Below are 25,244 nucleotides of genomic sequence, written 5' to 3'. Positions count from 1 at the left end.
TTCTTCGCATCAGCTAGCCAAAGTACTGGAGTTTCAGCTTCAGTGTCAGTCCTTCCAATGAATATTCAGGACTGATTTCCTTTAGGATTGACTGGTTGGATCTCCTTGCAGTCCAAGGGACTCTCAAGAGTCTTCTCCAACACCACAGTTCAAAAGCATCAATTTTTTGGTGCTCAGCTTTCTTTATAGTCCAACTCTCACATCTATACAAGACTACTGGAAAAACCATAGCTTTGACTAGATGGACCTTTGTTCACCCACCACTAACCCCCATCTCTGGCAACCACTAAGCTGATTTATCTATGAACTTTTTTTTCCCAATTATTATTTTTATTTTACATAAAAATTGATCATGTGAAATTTATCCTTCTCTGACTTATTCACTTAGCATAATGCCCTCAAGGTCCATCCATGTTGACAAATGGCAAGATTTTCTTATTTTTTATTGTTGAATAATATTCCATTACATATATACCACATTTCTTTATCTATTCATCCATCAGTGGGCACTTCGGTTGCTTCTATGTGTTTATACTGCAGTGACGATGGGGGTGCAGATACTTTTTTGAGTGAGTGTTTTTGTGACTTTCTTTTATTTATTTATTTTTTTATATGAAGTCTTATATGCTTTGTCCTTTCATCGTTCAGAGGTCCTGAAATTGTATCTATTCTTTCCCTTGATCTAAAATTTGTCTTATAAGAGTGATGATGTCTATGATGTTGTACACCTAAAAATCCCTGTTTGGAAGATTTATAAAAAAGTATCTAAGTGGTTGTTGGTTGAGTTGATGAATGCTTTTTCTGGCCAGGCGGTTTTCTCAGTTAACGTGTTTAGTGTCAAAACTCAGTCTCAAATCCTGCAGGAGGATATTGATGGTCGTGGCAGGTGATAACCTGTGAATCTCCATCTTTCGCCATTCTCTCATCTGCTCTTCTTCCTGTTCACCTGTCAGACACCAAGGGAAATGCCTTTTTCTGTTCCCCAGCTCTAGCTTACAGCAAGGGGCAAAGAAAACCTTACCCAAGGAGAGAAGGTGTTGGAACAGAACCCGAATTCCTTCAACAGTGGTAACATGAAACCAAGCCCTTGCTGGCTGGATTTCTGAGTGCTCAGTATTCAGAGCAAAAACACTTCAGAGAATTGGATTCAGTCTCACTTATAACCTCAGTTAAACAGCATACGGGAAACCTAATCTATGGAAAACCACAAAATATTCCACTTTGCATATTTCTTTTAAGTAGTGATGAAAAGTTCTTAGACTAGTATACAAATCTCCAGTGTCTCTTGTGTGTCTGGGGCACATTTCTCATCCTGCCCTGGTGACGCTGAGCGATATCACTGTGTTAGCATGAATGCCACACATGCTCAGTTCTCTGAAAGGAAGAACAGGAGAGTACAATTATTATGATAACCTCCTTCTCAAAAGAAATGACATTTTTGCTCTAAAATTTCCTCTTCAAGTAAAGCCAAGTTACTCCATGGAATTTATCCTCAGAATAAATGAAAATTTGTGCCAGCAGATATTTTTAAAAGTCCTTTTATCTGGTTGCCAATGTTATGATAGCCATTTCTTTCCCATCCGTTTGACTCGTGCCAAATGCATCCTTTGCAAGCCTTACTGCCATGTCCATGTCAGCAAAGCTGCAGAGGTATTTTGGCATTTGACCAAATAATTGCAAATTGTCCCAGTTATTCAACTGGAGAATTCATTTATTTTGGAGCTAATGACAGATTTAAAAAAGCGGGCCTTTTCAGGTAAAGCACTAACACAGATGAGAAGCCTGCTGATGTGCAAGTCCTGAGGGTTTACCAGGTCTTCCTGCCCCTCCCTCCGTCCTCAGTAATCAGCCTCCCAGAGCAGTGCTGTCAGCTTTCCTTGGCTGTTGCCCGAGAGAGATTTTGACGACTGCAGTGGAAGAGCCTTGTCTACAGTCACTGACTTGTGGGTTGAGGCTTGGGGAGGTTGGATGTGGCAGAGTCTCATTTGCTGCTCTTGATTGGGCTGTTGGTTTGCGTGTGTGTTTATATTTTTACACAGATTTTTTTTTTTAATGAGAACATGTGGTAGGACATTTCTTCACTGCTGTGGTTACTGCTGTTATTATTAAAGCCAATCTTTCTACTTCCGACCCTCCACTATCCCTCAAAGAAAACTCTGTAAAGGACAAAGGAAAAACATTTAATCCCTGAATTATTTGCCATGACTTAGATAGATAGATAGATGGATACGGACCATTTCTAAAGTCTTTATTGAATTTGCTACAAAATTGCTTCTGTTCCATGGCTTGGTTGCCCAGCCATGAGACATACGGGACCCTAGCCCCCTGGTCAGGGATTGAATCCACACTCTTGCACTGGAAGGTTGAAGGCCCTACTTGCTGTGCCTTTGGATACCTAACCCAGAAATCTTAGCTAGAGCACTGTTTGCTCTGTTTCCTTTCCTAAAGAAAAAAAGAGGGGGGATTGTTTTTGCTTATGTTAGAGTCACCATTATGTGTTTGAAATGTACTATTTGATAATCAGTTTTAATTACCAAAGATTAGAAGGTGGGTCGGGAAGATCCCCTGGAGGAGGATATGGCAACCCACTCAAGTATTCTTGCCTAGAGAATCCCATGGACAGAGGAGCCTGGCAGGCTACAGTCCATGGGGTCACAAAGAGTCGGACATGACTGAGTGACTAACACTTTTCGCTTTTTTCATTTTCAGAAAGTGCAGATGAGTATAAAACCGTAGAAAATCTCAAAAGTCATACTCACCAGGAAAAAGAAAAAAAAGTTAAAATCTTAGAATAATGTTTTCCAGATACTTTTCTTTCTTTTTCCTTATTTTTCTTTTGCTTTTTGTATTTCATTCCAGGATGGGGTATGCTGTATAGTTTATTTGGGTGCATACTAGTGTTTTTATATAGACAGCATTATTTTGTACTGACTACAAAACCTGTTTCATTCATGTTTTAAAGAGGTCAGAGAGGGGAGGCAGAGTAATATCAGAAAGATTATGCTAGAATGGATGACCAGGGGAAATCCTTTCTGATGAGTGACATTCATGGTGAGATATTAAGGTTGAAATCTGTTCATGCTAAGAATGCAGAGAAAGACATTGTAGGGAGACATAATAACAGCTGAGAAGATTTTCTGTGGGGAGAGACCTCATCTTCTTGCACCTAAAAGGACCATGAGTTGAAGCCCAAAGGGAAGTGGAATGATAGGGTAAAAGTTTGGCAGGAATTGGATCATCTGTCCTTCTAGGCCAGGCTTTTTTCACTTGATATATTATGACTGTCTTTCCATGGTCAGTAATCTAAAGGCAGTAGTGTGTGCTGTTAAGAGCCTGGTCTCTGGAGTCAGATAAATCTGTTGTGTAAACTTAGTCTAGCTAATTAATGTCTCCAAGTCTTAATTTCCAGATCTTTAAAATGGAGGTGGTTATGGGCACTACTTGATGGGGTCATTGGAGGAAAAGTCAGATAATATACACAAAGCAGTGAAGAACCTGACACCACCTTTAATCACTTTTATGGTGGAATTTATTCAGGATACATTGACAGAGTAACCAAGGGCTTGCTCAAGAAAGGTTATTTAGCAGAAGCTATAATGGAGCTTCAAATAACAAAGCTTTGAAAGCCTCAGTTTTCTTCTTTACCACCTTTGGAATGAAGAGCCGAGGTGCTCCATTGGCTGGTGTCCTCATCAGAGCCAAGTGCTGTTACTGGCTTTTAGCATATTAAGGGCAGGACCTTGGCCTTTCCTGCTCTTTCTCACCTGGCAACTTACTCAGCACTTTTGAAGGAGAAGATGGTCAGTGAATCCCTGTGGAATGCACGATAAACAGTCATGGCCACCATGAACCCCAGCCTTTCCTTTTCCAGAACGGAGACTACATATAGAAAAAATGAAGCAGGCTTTATAACATGTTTAAAGTATACTGTGACTTTTAAAAAGGAGGTTGAAAATCTGTAAGATTGTAAGATTCTTATAAAACATGGCAGTGTAGCTACTGGTACAGCTCTGCAGACTATATAAAGTGGCATCGTTGTGACCGTCCCCTTCTTCTGAAGTGCCACATTGGCTGCTAAATATATCAAAGATCACTTCTGCATGTGGCATCAATATTGACATATTAATGATTTTCTCTGGTTTGTGAAATTATATGTATTTAAATATTCTTGTTTATATGTCTATAATGAACACATATTATCCTTGTGTTGAGAAAAAAATGGAAAGCAATTCAGAAATAATATCCTTTCATTGTTTTCATCCAGCTCTTCATGCAACTTCACATTCATAATCCTAGCATTTCCAGCTCTAAGGACCATACACACATGTGTTTTTTAGAATTTAAAAAATAAGATCTGCCAAGTCTTTCAAATACTGAGATCTTAACACTGATGTGGCTTTCAGTAGGGTACCTGATGGGTCATTTTTTAAATAGGCAGTTTACTCTCAAGAGACATGAATTTTGATTTTTACTTTGGTCATTTACTAGGCATAAACTCTTAGGCTTCATCATTTGCAAACCTGGGAAAACAGTGCCTCCCTTATGTAATTTGTAGATTATCTGGCAGTTCACATTTGATAGGAAAGTACTTTTAAACCATCAGCACAAACACCAGCTGCTGCTTCTTGGTTGTGATTCAGTATCGCAGTGTCTTACGGAGGCCTGGGGGTTATTTTTATCTAAAGTCACTTGGACAGTTATTTTACACTGAGATAATTTGTGATTTATTGAAACAGTTTCCTCTTCATTAGTGGACTATTCTCTTTGAAAATTGGATATTAAAATTTATGATTTTTTGTGGGAACAGTGGAATGTGACCTGGATTGCTCCTCCATAAACAGGTTTTTTTTTTTTTTTTAATATTTTAAAGTGTTAATCAGACCTGGGGATCTTTGCTTTTCCATCCTTAGACCAGCCAGTGCCCGTTTTTAGGTTAGGCAGTGCCTGTTGCTCAGTGTTGAATATAGGAATGTTTCCTCTATTCATGGTTGGTCAGCTGGCTTGGAAAGCCTGGATTCTTCACTGTGACAAAGCTATAGAAAAATATGGTCTGCTTAGGTGACCACACCGGAAATGAGATGGGTTTTGAGCAGCTGGGAATTTATTACTTCAAGCTTCCTTAAACTCAGTAGTCCAATCAGCTTCTTGATGCTTCTCAGTTTCATCTTTCACCAAAATATACAACATCAAATAATGTTTGAAAATATCTTTGGTGCTCAGCTTATGGGTATTTTTTTTGATTCAGTGAGTAACAAGGAGCTACTTGGCACTGTCAAATATGGAGTGCTGGCTTATCACACAAGTGAATGGATCAAGAGGGACTAGTGACTTGATGACCTGCTGGGACACCCCCTCCCCATACTGGTAATACCTGGAATTGATCTAGCCCCTCTGTAAGATTCCTGAGATCCTTCCAGATGAGAGCACAGTTATTCCTTCTACCTGCTGCAGAGACTGGAAAGAAGTGTGGTAATTACTCTGGCCTCTGGGCATCTAGAACATCAGTGGAGCTTTGAGGTTTCAAGAAATGCTTATTCCTCTGCCCTCAGGACAGACCCTGTCTTTCCACTGGGATGAGAGCCTCCCTCTAGTACAGTGCTGCCCAGTAGAAATGTCATGTGAACCACATATATAATTTAAATTTTTCTAGTAGTCATAGAAACATAAAAAGATGAAAATAATTTTAATATATCTGATTTAACTCAGTATATGTAAAACATTATTTCAACATATGTCAGTACAAAAATTATGAATTGAATATTTTAAACACTTTTTTGTGTACTAAGTATTCAAAATCTGGCACATAATTTATACCCATAGTGCATCTCTATCCAATACACGATTAGTTACATTTCAAATGCTCAAGACCACAGGTGGCTAGTAGCTGCCACACTGGACAATGCCTGTCTAGTTTATTCCTTACCAGCCTAGCCAGTAGTGGAAGATGCCATTTCTGTGTAACAGCCTTTTCCCCTCAGATAATTATTGGTCATCTATTTTAGTATATGTGCTGCCAAAGCAAGCACAATTATTGGTTATCTAATATTGACATTGTTTACTGTGTCTTGATTCAGTGACCACAAAACTTGAATTTCAATCAATGACTCAAATTCTGAAAATGATAACACATGGTTAGTAGTATAAGTAAAGTGAAGTTTCTGAATATCTATTAATTGCATCAGACAGAATCCGCTGGATAATAAGTTTTTTAAAAATTGAGAGGATAGCTTGGGATCATCTGAGTCACAATTATAGACTATATGGAATACAAGATACTGGCTTTGGAGGGGCTCTGGATAACCTCACAAAATGTGAGTGATTTTACAAAAGTAGGTGAAATTAAGGTAGAAGGATGAGCTCATGGGACTGCTGTTGAAGAGACATAGTGTACTGTTAGATGATGCCAGACACAGAAAAAATTTTATTAGAGAGGATGGCAATCATCCTGGCCCTCCAGTGTAATGGCGGGCATTGCCAGTTACAGTCATCAGTTTGTTTTTGAGGTTCACGTTTGTTGGGCGTCTCCTGAGTTACGTGAAGAAGGTCTACCGGCAATGCAAACAATAGTACTGCCTTTTAACCAGGTGCTAACCTATGTTAGTCAGCATTCTAAGGGACTTACCTACTTTTTACAACTTAATTTTCACAAAAATGTTACCAAGGAGGCACTATTATCATCTCCATTTAATGGACGAAGAAACTGAAATATAGTGATGTTAGGAAATGGGCCAGAGATCACATGAATATTAAGTGGAGGAATCAAGACTGGCCCAGTTCTAGCCAGTCCTCAATGTTATATTTTAGTCTACACTGTTCCCCCAATTAGACAAAGCTGTGGCTCAAAATATAAATAACTAGTCATAGATTATAAACACATATCTCTATTAATGGAGAAGCTTGATTACATGTTGTCTGCTTTTAGCTAGGTTAGATTGAAATTAAAATATTAAGTGCACTTAAATCATTTAACTTATTCAAGAACCAATTCAGATGCCACTTTCTATAAAGAGCCCTGCTTCAAGCCCCTCATTTGGGATTCATCTCTCCTTTCTCTGATCTCCGCAAACAATTTACACATCTCATGATGCATAATAACCTTCTCCTTTAATTGTTGTTATAGATGAGCACGTTTTATCTGCTTTTCCTCTCTAGCTGCTACATGTGCCTTATTTTAATACAAAGTATCTGCTCAGAATGTATGTGTCAAAAGGATGAGCTAAATGGCTAGATTGACAGACAGATGAGTGAACGAGTTAATTAATAAATGAAGAAATGAAAACATTCTTGCCCCCTTCAAAATAAGAGAACTGTTTTGCATAAATTACCTTCAGAGTAGATTTGGGGTTAAACTCTATGATGATTATTTGCAACATAACTGTTGTAAGGGGGCCAGTTTTTTAGAACCCAAATCGTCATGTACTTGAAATATTAAAGATGTCTATTATGTATGCACTGGTTTATTATCTACCACATACAGGCAGTTCGTCTTTGATTTCACCGAGCTGGCTTCATACATTTTAGAAAACATCTTTTCTCCTGACCCTCCTCCAAATTGTACCTTGGCAGGGAGAACACTGATCGCTTTGGACGCTGCAGAAACCACCGTGTGCTTTCAGCAGGAAAATCTGTTTCCGTAACTGGTAGTTTTCAGGGAACAGGGGCCCTGTTTACTCTTTGTGACAGGTTTTAGAGAAAAATCGTACAGTGATGAGCTGCAGCACTGTGGAGGACCTATCACTGATCTTGAAGAACTTTTCTTGGGATGTCCATTATCTTTGTCATCCCAATGCATGTGCCAGACTCAGGAAACAGAACAGAGTTGTGTCCCAAGTGGAAAAAAGATCACCCTATCAAAGGTACTTTGGACAGCATTTGAAATGTTTAGAAAGTAGCCATGTAAACGTGTTGTTTCCTCTCCAAACTGGATTCATTCGCTCATTCATTTGCTATTTATCTATGTATATGTCTCTCCCTTCTTATTCCAGAAAGGATTTATAGTGGACAGAGGAGCCTGGTGGGTTACATCCATAGGGTTGCAAAGAGTTGGACATGATTGAAGTGAGTTAGCACGCATACATGCACATACATATCAAAACATTTTTAATTCCAAAATATTTGGAATGTTTCTATAGGTCAGAGGCTAGAGTTTTCCAGTGAATTGATCTAAAGAACTGGAGTCTTCTGACTCAGACATGAATTCAGTTATGATATTGCTCTTTTTTTTTTTAATGTAGTACATAAACAGAGTAAAACACAAATGTAAATTTATGATGGCCTTTTTGGTTTTTCAGATCAGGCAGTCGTCTGCTTTTGATTATGTATAAAAGAAATGAAAGAGCATTTTTTCCCATTACTCTGTCTTCTGGATTTCTCTGTAAATGATATTTCATATACTCTTGTTGCGGTTAATAATGAAGTGTAAAGATAAATGATTTTAATGAATGTATTACTTGCAACTGTGACATATCTCTTTTCATTGATATCACTGGAAAATTATTATAAATTCAGTCAAATGAAGGTGCTTAAGGGGAGCAAGGTCATGCTAATAGAGAACTGTATTCTTTTATTTTACTAAAAAATTCCTGTTAGTTTTTTCCTAGTATTTTACCTTTTGCAGATGATTTCCTTGACTTTATTCATGCCTCTGTAGTTTCCACACAAGCATCTAATTGACCAAGAGCAGTGAATGAAATTATTGCATTTTCCTGCCAAGCAAGTTTTGGAATGCATCTGGTACTTAACAACCCATTACTTTTTTATTTATTTCACTCCATTAACTATTATGACATCATAACTAAAAATGTTGCTTTGGTTATACTACATAAGCCTCCTTTTCCCATAATTTTTTTGAGGTGGTAAATGTAATAGTTCATTCTTCACTGAGTTGCTACCTGCTGAATCCCTACTAGGGTCAGCTGGGAGTTTTATGGAAAGGACTTGACATAGAACTTCATATGCAAGGGCCAGTGGCACTTGCTAAGCTATGGAGTGGGTCACCAGGATGAATAAAGTGTTGAGTTAGCAGAGGATGTAACAGTGTGTGGTAACTTTGAAAGGCAGAGGGACATTTAGCTCAGAAGCAACCACTGACCCTGAATCTGTCCTTTAAACCTCTGAGTTTACACAGTCTGTGATGGCATATTTTATTAAATAGCTAAAAGATACTGGGGCTTCCCATGTGGCACTAGTGGTAAAGAACCCACTTCTCAATGCAGGAGAGGTAAGAGGTGCCAGTTTGACCCCTGGGTTGGGAAGATCCCCTGAGGAGGACATGGCAACCCACTCCAGTATTCTTGCCTGGAGAAACCCATGGACAGAGGAAGCTAGTGGGCTGTGGTCCACAGGGTCACAGAGTCTGACATGACTAAAGCAACTTAGCACGTATGCGGATGAAGGCATAATGGTAATACTTCACTTGAAGGCACGTCAGTGTTTGCATTAACATGTAGGTGCAAGGCATTTATTAAGAATTCATAAATAACATTGGCTGGTGTGTTATTTTATTTTCTTCATCATCTTCATCATCATCAAATATAACCCATTACTTCAAATACCTGACACTGCAGTTGGGGAAAATAAGGTTGTGAGTGTGTGTGTTTATTAGAGATAGGGTCGGATTCTTATGAAGTGTTACTTTCATTGCCAATGTGGATTTTGCAAATGACCAACACTTCCCAAAGTTTGAGGGAAGTTGTTGAGGTTGAATATTGGTAAGAATTTAGGATACCAGAACCAAGGGAACTAAAAAACATAGGAGCTAGGTAAAAATGAGACTCACATGAACACCCAGAGGTGCCATCATCGTGCTTGGTCTGAGGAGCAGAGTTAGAAGCCACCGGGGGTGTAGATAGCAGTCCAGGGGAACATGCAGTGAACTGTGTTCCTCTCCTGAAAGGGTGTTCTTGGAAGGTTTCCTCGTTGATTTGCTTCTCCTTTCCCACTACTGCTTGGCCACACCAGAGACATTAATGTAAGAAAAATTAAGTGACAATAAAAATAACATTGTTAAGACATGCCTCAAGGCAGAATGACTGTCAAGTACTGGATGATGGTGGAATGAATTGTGCTGGAATCTGGAGGACATAGGTGTCTTATGGCCTGAGGTATAAAGGACTCCACTATGAGAAAGGAAGCTTTAACTTGGCTTCTGAAAAATTGGGCAGAAAGAGAGGATCTTACTTATCAAACATATTATCTGACACCTGCTTGGCCAGACTGGAAATCTTAAAGTTAACCTTTCCTCCATCCCAGCACCCTGCAACGAAAAGAAAATAGATACTCACTCTAGTTGACTTTAATTTCTGAAGAATCCCTGGCGTTTATTCCTGAAGTTTCACTTCCCAGCTACCCCTCCTCTCCTCCCACCCCCTACCCCCCGCCCCCAGTGTATTCCTCCCAACCTTTGATCATAGGGCCATTTGATCTTAGTAGACATCACTATCGGTCTTAAAATAAATATTTCATGAGATCAGTTTGTTGTGAATGTTTAGTTTTCCGACTTTTCTCCCCAAATAATACATGCGTGTCCAATCCAGAAAATTTTAAAATAAGTTTCATCAAAATGAGATTCAAAGAATCTGTAATTAATCCAACCCCAAAATGCTATTAATAATTGCAGTGATTATTTTTGCTTTTATTTCCAAGTTTACCATATTATGAGTAACATTGCTATATCAATAATATTCATCATATTTGACAAAATAAAAGCTCACTTCTAATTTGATTAACCTGCTTAATATTTTGTGAACATCTTTTCTTCTCTCATGCATGTACTTCAGTAATGTCATTTTTTCAAGGATAATTTTAGAAATGTATATTTCTTGGTCAAGTTATATGCATGTTTTTAATACTTTTGGTATGTATTGCCAGATTACCTTGAGCACATTTATATCAATTTATGTCAAATGGAAGTTTTTGAGAGTGCTCCTTCTTGGATCCTTAGCCAATACTGAGACTTGTAATACAAATAAATAATTAATTAAATGCTCTGCTACTTTGATGTGAGGAAAATGGAATTTCATTATAGTATCATTCTGATTTCCACTAACTTAATTACTAATGAGCTTCAGTTTTTTCTTCTCTTCTATCATTTATTTATATTTTCTTAATTATGATTTGTTTACTCATAATATTTGTCTGTATTGTTTTGACAGTATTTTTTACTTTGTTATCTGATTTGAGAGATGTGTATGCTTGATACATATCTGATTTGAGATTTTGTATATATTTCTTTATATTAAGAATAGTAACTCTCTGCCACATATGCCAATTTTTATTTCTCATGTCAAATATCTCTTTCTGTCTTTCCCTTGTGGTTTAAGATTTCCTAACAAAGATCTTCCTCACTCTAATTATTCAAATATATATCTGTATTTTTGCCTAGCATGTTTATGATTACATTTTTCATATTTAAGTTTCATCTTTCTTATGTTATTTTGGATGAGATTAAAGGATTCATTATACAATTTTGGCTGTTTATAAGATGTGGCCTCTTTTATTGTTCTGTTTATTCCTTGTAAGTAGCATCCATTGTAACATTAAGATGAATTTTCAATATCTAATAGTACACATCATGTAAAAAAAATCTGGTTATCTTCTTTTTTCCATATGAAGCTTAGATTTATTTGTTAAAATTGCAATATAATTTCTAGTGGAACTTATAGTTCTACTAGGAATAGTTTACTTGCAATACTGTTTCTAATTATATAGTAACATTTGTGTCTGTCTATATTGAAGTCTTCTTTTCTGCTCTTTAGGGAAATATTGTGCTTTCATTCATGTAAACCCTTATGTGATAATTTCTGAATGTTTACATTTTATCCTTGTCTCAGTTCTGGATCTAAATGGAATCTCACAAATATTAGTCTCCAGTGTGATATTAAGGAAAATGCTTACTATTGCATATTACTAGACATTTTAAAATTAGAAATAAATGTTAAAATATTTCTAAGGTTTATTTGGTCATCTAATGGGATATTTTCCCCCATTTTTTGACTTAGTTATTTCAGGGATTAAATTTAGAATATACTGGGGCTTCATTTTAGAAATATATTGACATTTACTTGCATTATTGAACAAATTTTATTATAATATTTTATATTATTGCAGTATTCTTACTGACTTAATAATATTTATGAATTTATATTTATATTCACATGAAAAATTCATCTCTAGTCTTTTGTTTTTCCATCTTTTGGGGGAGTTCAGCATTTGGCTTTAGTTTATGCTGAATTCTTGCTCAATTTACAAACCATTTCATCCTTTTCAGTGTTCTAGAAGGTACAAAATTTGAACGAATTCACCCAAAAGCTGGTTTTGGAATGGTAGTCCTCAGAAAGTATTTTTAAAATGGGCAGAAGATCTAAATAAACATTTTTCCAAAGAAGACATACAGATGGCCAGAAAGCACATGAAATTATGCTCAACATCACTATCAGAGAAAAGCAAATCAAAACTACAATGAGGTATCACTTCACACCAATCAGAATGGCCATCAGCAAAAAGTCTACAAGCAATAAATTTTGGAGAGGATATGGAGAATAGGGAACTCACTTACATTGTTGGTGGGAATGTAAATTGGTACACCCATTGGGGAGAACAGTCTGGAGGGTCTGTAAAAAACTAAAAATAGAACTACTATATGATCCAGCAATCCCACTCCTGAGAAAAATCATAATCTGAGAGGAAACACGCATCCCCATGTTCATTGCAGCACTATTGACAATAGCCAACACATGGAAGCAACCTAAATGACAGTTGACAGAGGAATGGATAAGGAAGATGTGATACATGCTCACAGCCATAAAAATGAACGGAATAATGCCATTTGCAGGAACATGGATGGACCTAGAGATTATCATACTAAGTGAAGTAAGTCAGACAGAGAAAGACAATATCGTATGATATCACTCATATGTGCAGTCTGATTATTTTGTAAAGTTACAAATGAACTTCCTTACAAAGAAGCAAACTTGAGGATATTGAAAAGAAACTTATGGTTACCAAAGTGGAGAGGTGGGAGAAGGGATAAATCAGAAATTTGTGATGAACGCATACACACTACTATACATAAGACAGATAATCATCCAGGACCTACTGTATAGCACAGAGAACTCTACTCAATTTTCTGTGGTAACCTATATGAGAAAAGAATTCAAAAAAGAATGAATTATGTATATGCGTAACTGAATCACTCTGCTGTACTCCTGAAACTAACACACTATAAATCAATTATGCTCCAATAAAATTAAAATATTAATTTTTAAAAAATTGTTCCAATTACTTACTGGCAAAATTGTAGAATGTCTTGGTTGTCCTTAAAAATAATCCCAGGGACAGTGTGGGGAGCGCCTGTAGGAATCATACGAAACTTTGAGTTTCATATTCATGTGGGAGTTGGTTTACTGTATACTTTTTCACTTTTATACACATTTGACATATTTCATAGTAAAAAGTACCTAAAATTAAATAGCCTGAAAAATGTTTTCAGTGATTATTAACTTATTTAGGTTTTCTAATGCCTCTAGTTGCTTTGGTAATTTATACTTTATTAGGGGTGGCATGAGATTTTATTATTCTTAAATGTGTGGTTTTATCGTTTCCTATGTCTAACATAGTCCATTTCTATTTTATCTCCGCTAATTAGATTAGAAGTCTGACCGTTTAAAATCATCTTTCTGTACTTCTGATCGTATCACCCATCTTAATCACATTCAGAATTTCCTGTGGGGCAGGCAGCAAGGCCTTTAGGACTGACCCCCAGCCTGCTTCTCAAACTATAGCTCCAGACTTATTCTGTCTCCTATTTTCCCACATTCTTCAAGAGATACTTGGAACATTCTGTCTCCTCTGCCTGGGGTATTGTCAGCTTGAAAACACCCTACTTATTTTCCAAGACCCCTGAAGAATGTTCCTGGTTTTAAGTCTTCCATAAGCTCTCGTTTCTCTCTCCTGTCCCTTCTCTGTGACACATAACATTTCAATCAGACTATGGTGTAGGCTTTTCTATTCTGTATTGTTTGTGTATTTAGAAACCCACCTTCTTCTTTCCTCCACTCACTCTGCTAACAGAGGCCCTGGTACCCAGGCATGGGGAGGATTTTTTTTCTAACTTCTTTTTAAAAAAAAATTACTTTTAATTGGAGGATAATTGCTTAACAATGTTTTGTTGGTTTCTGCCGTGAACTATGTGAAGCAGCCATAAGTATACATATGTCCTCTCCCTCCCACCCCCCGCACCATCCCACCCTTCTGAGTTGTTACAGGGCACGGGGTTAAGCTCCCTGTGTTACACAACCACTTCCCACTAGCTGTCTGATTTACATATGGTAATGTATGTGTTTTAATGATCATTTTCTCTATTTGTCCCATACTCTCCTTCCCACATTGTGTCCACAAGTCTGTTCTCTATCCTGCGTCTCTATTCCTGCCCTGCAAATAGGTTCATTAGTACCATTTTTCTAGATTCCATATATATTCGATAATATACGATATTTGTTTTTCTCCTTCTGACTTCACTTTGTAGGCTCTTTTTGTTTCATCTACCTCACTAGAACTGACTCAACAATCTAATACTATTAGAAAACCCTAAAGATACCATCAGAAAATTACTGGAGCTAGTCAATGAATTTATTAAAGTCACAGAATACCAAATCAATACACAGATATCCCTTGCATTCCTGTACACTAACAACAAAATATCAGGAAGAGAAATTAAGGAAGCAATCCCATTAACGACTGTAACAAGAAAGAATAAAATACCTAGGAATAAACCTACCTAAAGATACATGGGGAGAATATTTATGGGATGGGGATGCTATGGGACAGGCTGTGTCTCTCCCTCGGGCCAGCAGTCTTATTATATGTCCCCAGCGCTGAGCAGAAGTAGGTGCTCATTAAATGTGTGCTAGGTGAATGGTGAGTGAGTGGGGTGGGCATGATACATTCAGAAAATCAGAAGCCCAATGAGGCTGGACCCCAGTGGGATTAGTGGAGAGAAGTAGTGGAAGATAACTTTGGGACATGCTGTCAATCACAGTTTATGAGTGGGAGTGAGTACAAAAGGCAAAGAACATGTCCATGGGCTTTTTGAATATGATAATCTAGTGCTCTTTGGTATTTAACACAGAAATGTGTATCATTTCCAACTCATAATTTACAAGAAGTGATGTTTGTGTTAAGGTAACAACAGTATGTCTCTGAAACACATTCTTATCATATCTAAATCACTTTTTCATCATTTTCTTTAGTGTAACTTCATCAGAATGACTGTAAAAGAATTTAGAAAGACAGTTGTCTCAACTCCAGATCTGTTCAGGCAGAGAGTATTGAGCAGTCTGTGCTGGATGGGCTGACTGTGGTCTTCCCCTGAAGATCAAGGCTATTTTACAGGTCCCCTTGTAGGGTTATTCAGATTTCTTGTAAGCATGAACTACATCGGTGAGCATAGTTGGGTGGAAGGAAACCCAGTAATGATGCAGTCCAAGTGGTTTGGTTAAGTTGGCCATCAACATATGCAGACAGGGAGTGCAGGTTTTCTATCTTATAGTCTTTTTAGACTTCTGACTATAGTTCAAAAGTAATATGTTAGTCAAGTCCTTGGGCCCTTTTTGATAATTGGCTCATTTACTTCTCTGTTGGTATCATTTAGATGGCAGAACGTCTGTTGGAGGAAGATGGCCAGAATTCATAACAATATGTTTATTGATTGGATTATCTATTTAATAGCTACTAGTCTTATAGTTCTTGTATGTTTAGTTACTATTCTATAGTTCTTGTATGTATGTTGAGGGTGAGAGAGGAGGGATATATGTGACATTTGCATACTATATATTTTCAGGTGACAGAGAAAATCAGGGTCTAAAGGAGGAGAACAATTCTGAACTGACTTTAGATTGCTAAACTTTCATCTAATCTATTGCTCTGTGCATTTGATTCATAGCTACTGAAGTAGATACATCTTTTGACCACTGTAAGATTTCTTCTCCACTGTCCTGCAGGCCCCAATGGGCTTCCCAAATAAATTGGAGGTAGTTAACTGTTATCAGCAATTATATTGGCAGCTATCAAAATGATTAGAGTTGTCCAAAGATCCAGCAGACTTTCTTGAGAAACATGCAGTATGAGCTGGATAACCACTTGGGAGGCGTGATGTAGAGGGAACTCAAGCACAAGACATAAAGTAGCGTTGGTCTAACCTAGCTGACTTTGGTATGTGTAAAACCGGGTGTTTGAAAGCTGTTCAGGAAGATAATTCCAGTTGACTCTACACTGTTCAAAGAGAAGAGAATGAATTAAGCGCATTTCCATGTTTCTAGAACCTAACATAGCACATGGTATCATGTGGGTACACATTAGATGTGTATGGAATTAGATCTGAATCTGAATAATTGATTACAATGTCATACTCCAAGGAAATTTGTAAAGGCTGACATACTGAGGTTGTGCTGGCAAATATGAACTGCAAATTGGAATTAATTATCCTAGTCCTCTTTAGGGAAGTACTTTCTCTTGTCAATCCAGATGAATGATGCAAAAACACCTTCTGGAATTGAATTAGCTGGGTAATTCTTGACTTTGCTCAAGACTTTAAACTGGTGGGAGCTTTAATGGATATTAATTAGTGTGAAAGCTTTTTATTCTTTGAGGGTCTTTTTCTTTTTTCCCTGAAAGAGAAATCTATCTTGATTGACAGATGGATCCCTCTGTTTCATGTTTTATTGTTTTTGAAGAAAGGGGCTTTGATTTCCTGCCAGGGAGCTTTCATAAAAGGACCTTAGCATGCTGAGTCCTGATTAAACATCAGGGAAAGGTGATGATTCTTTTGTATAGCTCTTTCCTGAAAGGTGAGGAAGCCAAAATTACAATGACTCTAGGAAAGTTATCTGCTGAAGGACCACATTCAGCTACAGGAAAAATAAAAAATCAACCATTGCATAGACAGCAATAATACTGGGATGCAAATGTCATTTGTCCCTATTTTATGAATACTTTAAAAAGGTCTGTACAAGAAAGGGTCATAATGATACTTTAGTGGAGAGAATATCAGGTTAGTTTTATTTATTGCTGTAGAGTCTTGACCTATATTGAGAGCTTTTTATAAAGTTAAATAGATTTTTATTTAAGGATTCTGCTAATTTTAGCAAATAAAAGAGATTTACTTTAGTGACAGGTGTTTGTCTAAATTAAACTACTCACATTGTTTTTAAATCTTCTGTTGTGGCAAACCTGTTTACTAAGCCTGTCCCCCGCCCCCCCCCCCCAAATCAATGATCAAATTCAATTTATAAGTAAACAGAGCTGATTGTCAGCAAGGTTGAGTAGCAGAAAGAGTGGAGTCCTTGAGATTATAGTAGTCTCAGCTTTAATCTTCAGGTGTAGCCTGGCTATGCCACTTGCTAGTCATGTGGCCTTGGGCAAGGTTTTAACTGCTCTGAATATAGTAAGTGTATACATTGAGATAAACGTATTTACCTGGCAGAGGGATTGTGGGAACTTAATCAGATAAAATGCCCAAAGCATCTAATGTGCTCTGGATTTTATAGCACTGCTTCTGGCAGCCACAATAGTATAATGTTAAGACTTCAAAATAAAACTAACCAAAGAGATTATAATTAATGGTTGATTTATTGTTATTACTCTTAGCCAGAGATAAAAATAAATTAGTATAAAATTTGGGGGTCATTTGCAGTTCTTTTAATCACATGACCATATAACATTTATTTATTTTGGGTTTGGCCCAAAACACATTCCAAAGCTAATCAAGAAGTGCCTAGAAGTCAAATGCCAGTTTATCTTTTCCTTTCTCTTGCTTGTGCCCATGAACTGAATTCTTAATATCCTATCTCCTGTAATTTTAATTTTTCACATAAAGGAGAATATTCATAGTCTAAACCTACTAGAAGTTAAAGTTGGGTCAAGTGTTCTCCTAAAAATGAATACACTCTTGCTAAGATGACTAATTCCAGCTCCTAAAAGTGAATATTAAGTATCTTGGGATCAGCTTAATATGCTACAAATGAGCTGTTTGATTCATTATTAATTAATGTGAATAAAATCATGAAAGTTGAGGGGACTTCCCTGGTGGTCCAGTGGTTAAGACCTCGCCTCCTAATGCAGGGGTGCAGGTTAGATCCCTGGTAGGGGAGCTAAGATCCCACACGCCTCACCTCCAAAAACAAAACATAAAACATAAACAAAACAAAACATGCCTCACCTCCAAAAAACAAAAACATAAAAAAGCAGAAGCAGTACTGTAACAAATTCAATAAAGAATTTAAAAATAGTCCACATTAAAAATTATTTAAAAAATCATGTAAGTTTAGGACTATAACAGGAAATGACAACCTATGTATGTTTAGTTTAGTCTTTCTATTTGTTTAAATCAATTGATTTTATGTTTTGGAGCCCTTTGAGATTTACCGCATAGCTCAGAAGGCATGGTAGCATCCTTTGGAGAGCTTTTCACACAGTCTTCGGTGCCAGTCCTTGAATGCAGAGATTCTGATTTAAAACTTCATCCCCCTATCCCAACCCCCACCCCAACCCCACCCCCTTCCCAGGCAGTTCTCTTAAGTTTCCAGATGCTTCCAATGCAAGGCCAGAGTTGAGACCAACAGCATTAGGGGCTTAAAAATCTCAATATTGATTTTAGTCAAGAGATATGAAACTACTTGAACTAAATAGCTATATAAAAATACATTGTAAAGAATATAATACTGTATTTTAAAACATAAAAGCTCACGGTTTATCAGGCATTGTGTCTGTACTTTTCAAATTATAAAAGCATAAAGCAAATTAAAGGAACAGTATTATTCTCCATTTTTCTTTTCCACTGAAAGCTTGATAAGAAAAGTAAGCAGAGAACTGCTGAAGTGATTAATATGTATCACACCTCTCCCCAAGAGGTCCAGAGACATGAGGCCGTATGTAACTGGTATTCTTTTTCTTTTTTTATGACAATTAGGAGTTATATTTAAAATTCACAAACCAGGGATTTCCCTGGTGGTCCAGTGGCTAAGATTTTGCATTCCCGATGCAGGGGGCCCAGGTTTGATCCCTGGTCAGGGAACTAGATCCCACACGCCGCAACTAAGAGTTCCCATGCCACATCTGAAAGACCCTGCATGCCACAACTGAGACCCGGCTCAGCCAAAGAAATAGATAAGCAAATATTTAAATAAAATTCACATGCCATTTGGTCCAGAAACTTACATTTAAAAATGTACCCAGCAGGGATAGATTTTCATGGCAGCATTACATGTAGTAGCGAAAACATAACTATCCTAAAGGGAGGGATGACTGAATAAGCAGCAGGTGCAATCACAGTGTAGACCTCTGTATTTAAAATGTTTATATAAGTGTATCTTTAGGTATTGGGATGAATTACATCACTTATCAACAGAAACAGAATAATTTTTAACATATGATACTATTTTTATAAATATAAACTCATTTTCACCCGCTGTAAACAATTTGAAAATATGTGTGTTTTCATAAAAAAGTTAATTAAATTTTTGGCAGCGCTGGGTCCTCATTGCTGCCCAGGCTTTTTCTCCAGCTGTGGTGCACAGGCTTCTCACTGTGGTGACTTTTCTTTTTGCAGAGCATGGGCTCGAGGGAGCGTGGGTTGCGGTGGTTGTGGCATGTCGGCTCAGTAGTTGCAGTTGCCTCTTTCTAGAGCATGGACTCAATAATTGTGGCACACGGGCTTAGCTGCTCCACCTCAGGTGGAATCTTCCCGGATCATGGATCGAACCTGTGGCTCCTGCATTGGCGACTGGGTTCTCTACCTCCGAGCCATCAGGGAAGTCCTGTGATTCTTAATATTTTGGGAAAAGATCTGCGAAGATATTCACTAACGGTTAGGAATGATTAAATCTGGAGAATGGGTTTGGGGAGTAAGGGAGTACTTTTTATTTAACCAACTGTTTATTTATTTTTAATATTTAGAATCAACTGTTACTATATTTAAAACTTGAGAGAAAATGAGGCAAGCTCTCCTCACCCTTAGGATTTCCATTACTTTAAAAAAAAATGACATTTCTACAAAGCAGAGTGCACTATATTGTAACACTTTTGGAAAAATTTAGCCAATCGTGGATAACATCTTAAAAAATATTTAGCTTTGTGTACAGACACCCTCACTCCCCATCTGCTCAGCTCCTCAATGTTTCTAAAATTCCAGCAGTACTGATCTGAAAAAAAGTTGGATTCCTCTCAAATGGACCTTGATTATGTGCCTAGGAATTAAACATCATAATTTTTTGAGAAACATCTATAGAAGTTGCAGTAGGGACTTCCCTGGCAGTCCAGTGGTTAAGAATCCATGCTTTCACTGCAGATGGCATGGGTTCGTTCCCTGGTCAGGGAACTAAGATGCAGCATGATGCGGCCAAAAAAAAAAAAAAAAAAGTTACAGTAAATCCAGTTGTAGAATAGTGAGAATATTTGTAACTACAACAGAGTGCTTGGATTAAATTCCATTTCCAAATGCTCAAAGGCCGTGTTATATCATGTCTCAGTGTTCTGGAGCCCAGGCTTCTCCCTTCTAAGGGATAATGAAATCCATTCACCTGATTCTTTATCATGCTTTTCATTTCCAAGCTTAGGAAGAAATTGCCCGTAGTATATTTCCATAGCCATCCAATTCCCATGAATAAAGCCAAGTTGAGGAGCTCAGTGGAGCTCCAGGATCCAAAGGCATTCTCACTGTCATTGTACTCTATCCAGTGGTTCTGAACCCCATGCACTCTAGAGTCACCTAAGTTGATTTCCCCAAGAGAATGGTTGGACTGAGCTGGCCAGACATTATTAATTTGTAGAAGTCCTCCAGGTGATTCTGATTTGTGGTTAAGACCAAGAGTTATGTGTTTAACTGGGTCCCTTTCAGGAATACTGTAGACATTTTAGTTAAATACTAAATTTGTCAAGGAAGCTTTGCTAATAACCAGATCAAGTTTTCAAGTTTTTTCAGGTTAGCCCAAGTGCAGATGAAAGACTTCCCCATTCTACCTCAGAGTCTCCGTGTTCCTCCCCACCCACCGCCAGTCCCATGATCCTGGGCCTTGGAGCTGTGTTGTTGTTGTCTTGGAGCTTTATAGAGTGGTTCCATGTGGGGTGGCCCAGCTGAAATGAGCTCATGTGTGACACAGATCATCATCATTGCCTTCTGTGCTATTGCAAATAGGACTCACGAGTGCTGTACGGAGGGTCACTGTTGGCGTGCAGACCAGGGAATATATTCATTTTCAACCCCAACTGATATGCTTCTGTTCAATTCTGACACTAACCATCGGGAGTTCTTACAGACCCTGCAAGTTAAAGGACATGGTCCCCCATAGGACTACTCTCACTCCAGACCAAATGGCTATACATCTGGGGGCTCCCGTGACCCTATTTGAGCTTGGTGATTTACTAGAATAACTCAAAGAACTCAGGAAAGTGCTGTACTTATGATTACACTTTTATTATAAAAGATAGAACTCAGGAGCAGCCCAATGAGGAGACATGTAGAGCAAGGTTTGTGAGGGTCATCTAAACACAGGGCTTCCATCCCCTCTCTTTGGAGGATCAGAGCTCAACATTGTCCTGAACATCAATGTGTCATTCACTAATCAGGAAGCACCAGCTTTGGTGTCCCAGTTTTTTAAATTGGGGTTTCATTACATGGGTATGATTGATTGAACATAGACCTCAAAATCGAACACAATCTCCAACCTCCCTCATCTCTTCTTTCCTTGAAGGTCAGGCTGTTTTAAAATCCCAACTCTCTAATCACAAGTTTGGCTTTTTGTTGAGCAGCCCATCCGGAGTCATCTCATCGCATTAGTATAAACTCAGGTGTGATCCAAGGGGCTCTAAATAATAAAGATACTTACTTTACTTGGAAAATTCCAAAGATTTATATTCTCCTTCCCAGGAAGCAGAGACAAAGACCAGTCAAAGTCTTTATTATACAACAGTAGCTCTTTTTGAAGTCCCTGGATTGGTAAAGGATGCTCCTGGCAGTTCTCCTTTGGTCCACTTATCTTTGCTCATGTTTCTTATCTCTTCTTGGAAAGGGGTCTGAGGATTAGTGTTCCATTTTCCAGGTTCTCCTCTCTGCATGTCCCTTCTTGGGATACATCCATGACCCTACCCTCTTGCATTTCTACCCCTACATCCTTTTCATTCTGAAAACTCTGAAAACGTAAATAAAATGAAACAGCAACAAAAACTCCACTTACTATTCTTTTTCCCTAAGAACTTAATTGCCCATTAACCCTAGAAGAGGAAGTGGAATTTCAGGATATAACAGTTTCTAGAGGGACTGTATTTCTACAAGTTTAGAGAGTAAAGATTTTGCATTTCATTCTTCAAGAAAGATAATAAAAAGGAAACCTTTGCAACCTCTCTTAAAATACTCAAGGTCCTAATAGTTCAGAAAAGTGCTTGTAAACTACTGCTTGACATAGGTGGTAAAAGGTTCTTGAGATTCTTTCAAAATTAGTTCTGAATTTACTTTCAGAGATAAAGTTATTTGGCACAATAAATTGTATTGAATTAGCTCTAATGTGATACTTACTCATGTGTCATCCCTTTGAAATGTATTCTGAAGATTATATGATCCTCCAGTCATATTTCAATTGTCTTTGGGCAAAAACAATGCTAAAAAATTAATTATTTCTCAGAACAGATCACATTAATGTATTTCCACTTATTTTTTAATGTTGTTTTAAAAGTAGGGGTGTTCGATTGCTTTAAGTAACGGTCTACAAGGTCATGATCTTTTGGATCTTTTGTTGTGACTCTGGACATGATGAAAGAGAATTAAATCACTAAGAAGGATGGATGGAAACTTGCACAAGGAAAGGTTTGCTTTATGACCATGACAAGCTTCATACTAGGGCTTTTCAGATCCATGATTTTTAAAAGAGATTTATTTATGTATTTTATTTTTGGCTGTGGTGGGTCTTCGGTGCTGCACTTGGCTTTTCTCTAGTTGTGGGGAGTGGGGGCTCACTCTTCCTTGCGGTATGCAGCGTTCTCATTGTGGGGACTTCTCTTGTTGTGGAGCACAGGCTCTAGGCGTGCAGGCTTCAGCAGCTGAAGCAAGTGGGCTCAGCAGTTGCAGCTCACCGGCTCTAGACTGCGAGCTCAGTAGTTAGGTTGCACAGGCTTAGTGGCTCCTTGGCACATGCGATCTTCCTGGACCAGGGTTCGGACCAGTGTCTTTGGCATTGCAAGGCAAATTCTTAACCACTGGACCACCAGGGAAGCCCTGATCTATAATTTCTTAAATCACATTTAATCCAACCTCACAGCAGCTTTTCAAGGTAGATACACTCCAATTTTATAGATTAGAAAATTGAATTTAAGGAGATATTCTCTTCACTAGTTGAGGTGACTAAGTGATACACACAGAATTCAGTAATTTTGACAATTCACATTTCTTCCACAATGCCATGTGGGTCATTGTTTCCAAAGTATTCTATTCAACACACAGTTAACACTCAATCTGCAGTTTGTAATTTTTCAGAGTACTGCTTTCATTACCACAGGGTCAGGGTATATTCCTAGCAGGTTATTAAAGATAAGCTAACTATTAGGTTCATTCGTTCAGTGCATTTTTACTGAGTAGCTTCTATGTGCCAAACCACTGATAGAAATGAAGTTGGCATACACAAGTTATACTCATTATTTTGTCCATTCAACAAACAGTGAATTACTTAATTCTATAATATTGCATGGTGAAGTGAAAGTGAAAAACGCTCAGTCATGTCCTACTCTTTACAACCCCATGGACCCCACCAGGCTCCTCTGTCCATGGAATTCTCCAGGCAAGAATTCTGAGGTGGGTTGTCATTTCCTTCTCCAGGGGATCTTCCCAATCCAGGGATTGAACCTGGGTCTCCTGCATTGCTAGGGTACCCACTCTAGTCAGTATTCTTGGGCTTCACTGGTGCCTCAGCTGGTAGAGAATCCACCTGCAATGTGGTTTGATCCCTGGGTTGGGAAGATCCTCTGGAGATGGGAATGGCTACCCATTGCAGTAATCTGGACTGAAGAATTCCATGGACTGTACAGTCCATGGGGTCACAAAGAGTGGGACATGATTGAGCAACTTTCACTTTCACTCCTGCATTGCAGGCAGACTCTTTACCATCTGAGTCACCAGGGAAGCCCAATGTTTCATGGTGAAGATGGTTAAAAGTCATGACAAATTAGACTTTCTGAAATCCTTTAAATCATGAACTAAAAAGACTGATTTATTGTGTCATTAGGTCTTAGAAATAAAACCACTATTTGGGATCTTTCATTTGAATTGATGTTATTTAACTGATTTTATTTACTTAATTTTTAATTTCATGAGCTTTCAAGTTTGTATCTTGAGCAGTCATTGCCAGGCAGATCCCAAATTCAGAAGTTGTAGTGCATTTGACAGCACTTATAACAACTAATAACCAGGTTCACTGACAGTGATCTAGTTTCAGCAGGTACTGTAATTGTAGATTATACTCTTCATGGTTTCTTCGTTGTGTGAATAGTAAGTGTATGAAATCTTGAGTCAACATTTCCTTTTCTGTTGCATAAACAGTGCTGAAAGCTTAATGATCAGCTGGAGAAGAGGCGTAATGAATAGTTACAGCATTGTTCATTAAGCACCGTGGTGGTTCTTTCTTTGCCATCATTTCATCTGTGCTTGAGTCTTGCATTTCCTTCCAGTATGTCATTCTCCTTGAACATCGGACACTCCCCCTGAAGTAATTGCTGTGACACATGTAGAGCTTCTATCATATGACAATGGAAATGTCTCTTCTCCTTGAGTTCACTTTATTTGGAGAGACTATTCTTTTGAGGATGGTAAATCTGCAGAAAGTGACTCATCCAGTCAAGTTATAATAGATTTTTTTTAAAGTTTATGTGGTCTTTTGGATAATAAAACACTGTGCTGCTTTTCTGCAAATTAAGAGTAAAATGTTAAGGGAATTGGAATTGAAATTTGTAGCTTTTTGCCCAATTAATTTTAGGTCACTGATACTTATTTGTATTTTTGTTTCCACCTTTATATCCTTTGTGTTATAAATATTGAAAAAACATGCTCTTTCTCTATTTTTTGAATTAAATTGCTAATTTACTGAAATGGTAACATACGCAGTTATTGGGTCTTGTCTTTAGTAGGCTGTTAATAGATTTTGACAAGGTGTTATTCATATCTCCCCAGGCCAACCCTCAATTAGGTGCTAACTCAGTAAGAGGTCTTA

The 25,244-nt window shown here is 37.8% G+C and overlaps 1 protein-coding gene and 1 non-coding gene across 8 annotated transcripts in view; both read left to right on the top strand.

Annotated features, from left to right (window-relative positions):
• NRG3 (neuregulin 3) overlaps positions 1-25,244 on the top strand; it is a 1,193,959-nt gene that overhangs the window by 38,225 nt on the left and 1,130,490 nt on the right. The window lies entirely within an intron of this gene.
• On the top strand, positions 18,997-19,069 carry TRNAG-CCC. The gene has a single exon. It is a non-coding gene; the product is annotated as a tRNA-Gly (tRNA).

The sequence above is a fragment of the Cervus canadensis genome, chromosome 8 (genome assembly GCF_019320065.1).
Source record: "Cervus canadensis isolate Bull #8, Minnesota chromosome 8, ASM1932006v1, whole genome shotgun sequence".
Classification (NCBI taxonomy): domain Eukaryota; kingdom Metazoa; phylum Chordata; class Mammalia; order Artiodactyla; family Cervidae; genus Cervus; species Cervus canadensis.
Note: the sequence above shows the minus strand (reverse complement) of the source record. Positions and strands in the feature narration are given on the sequence as shown.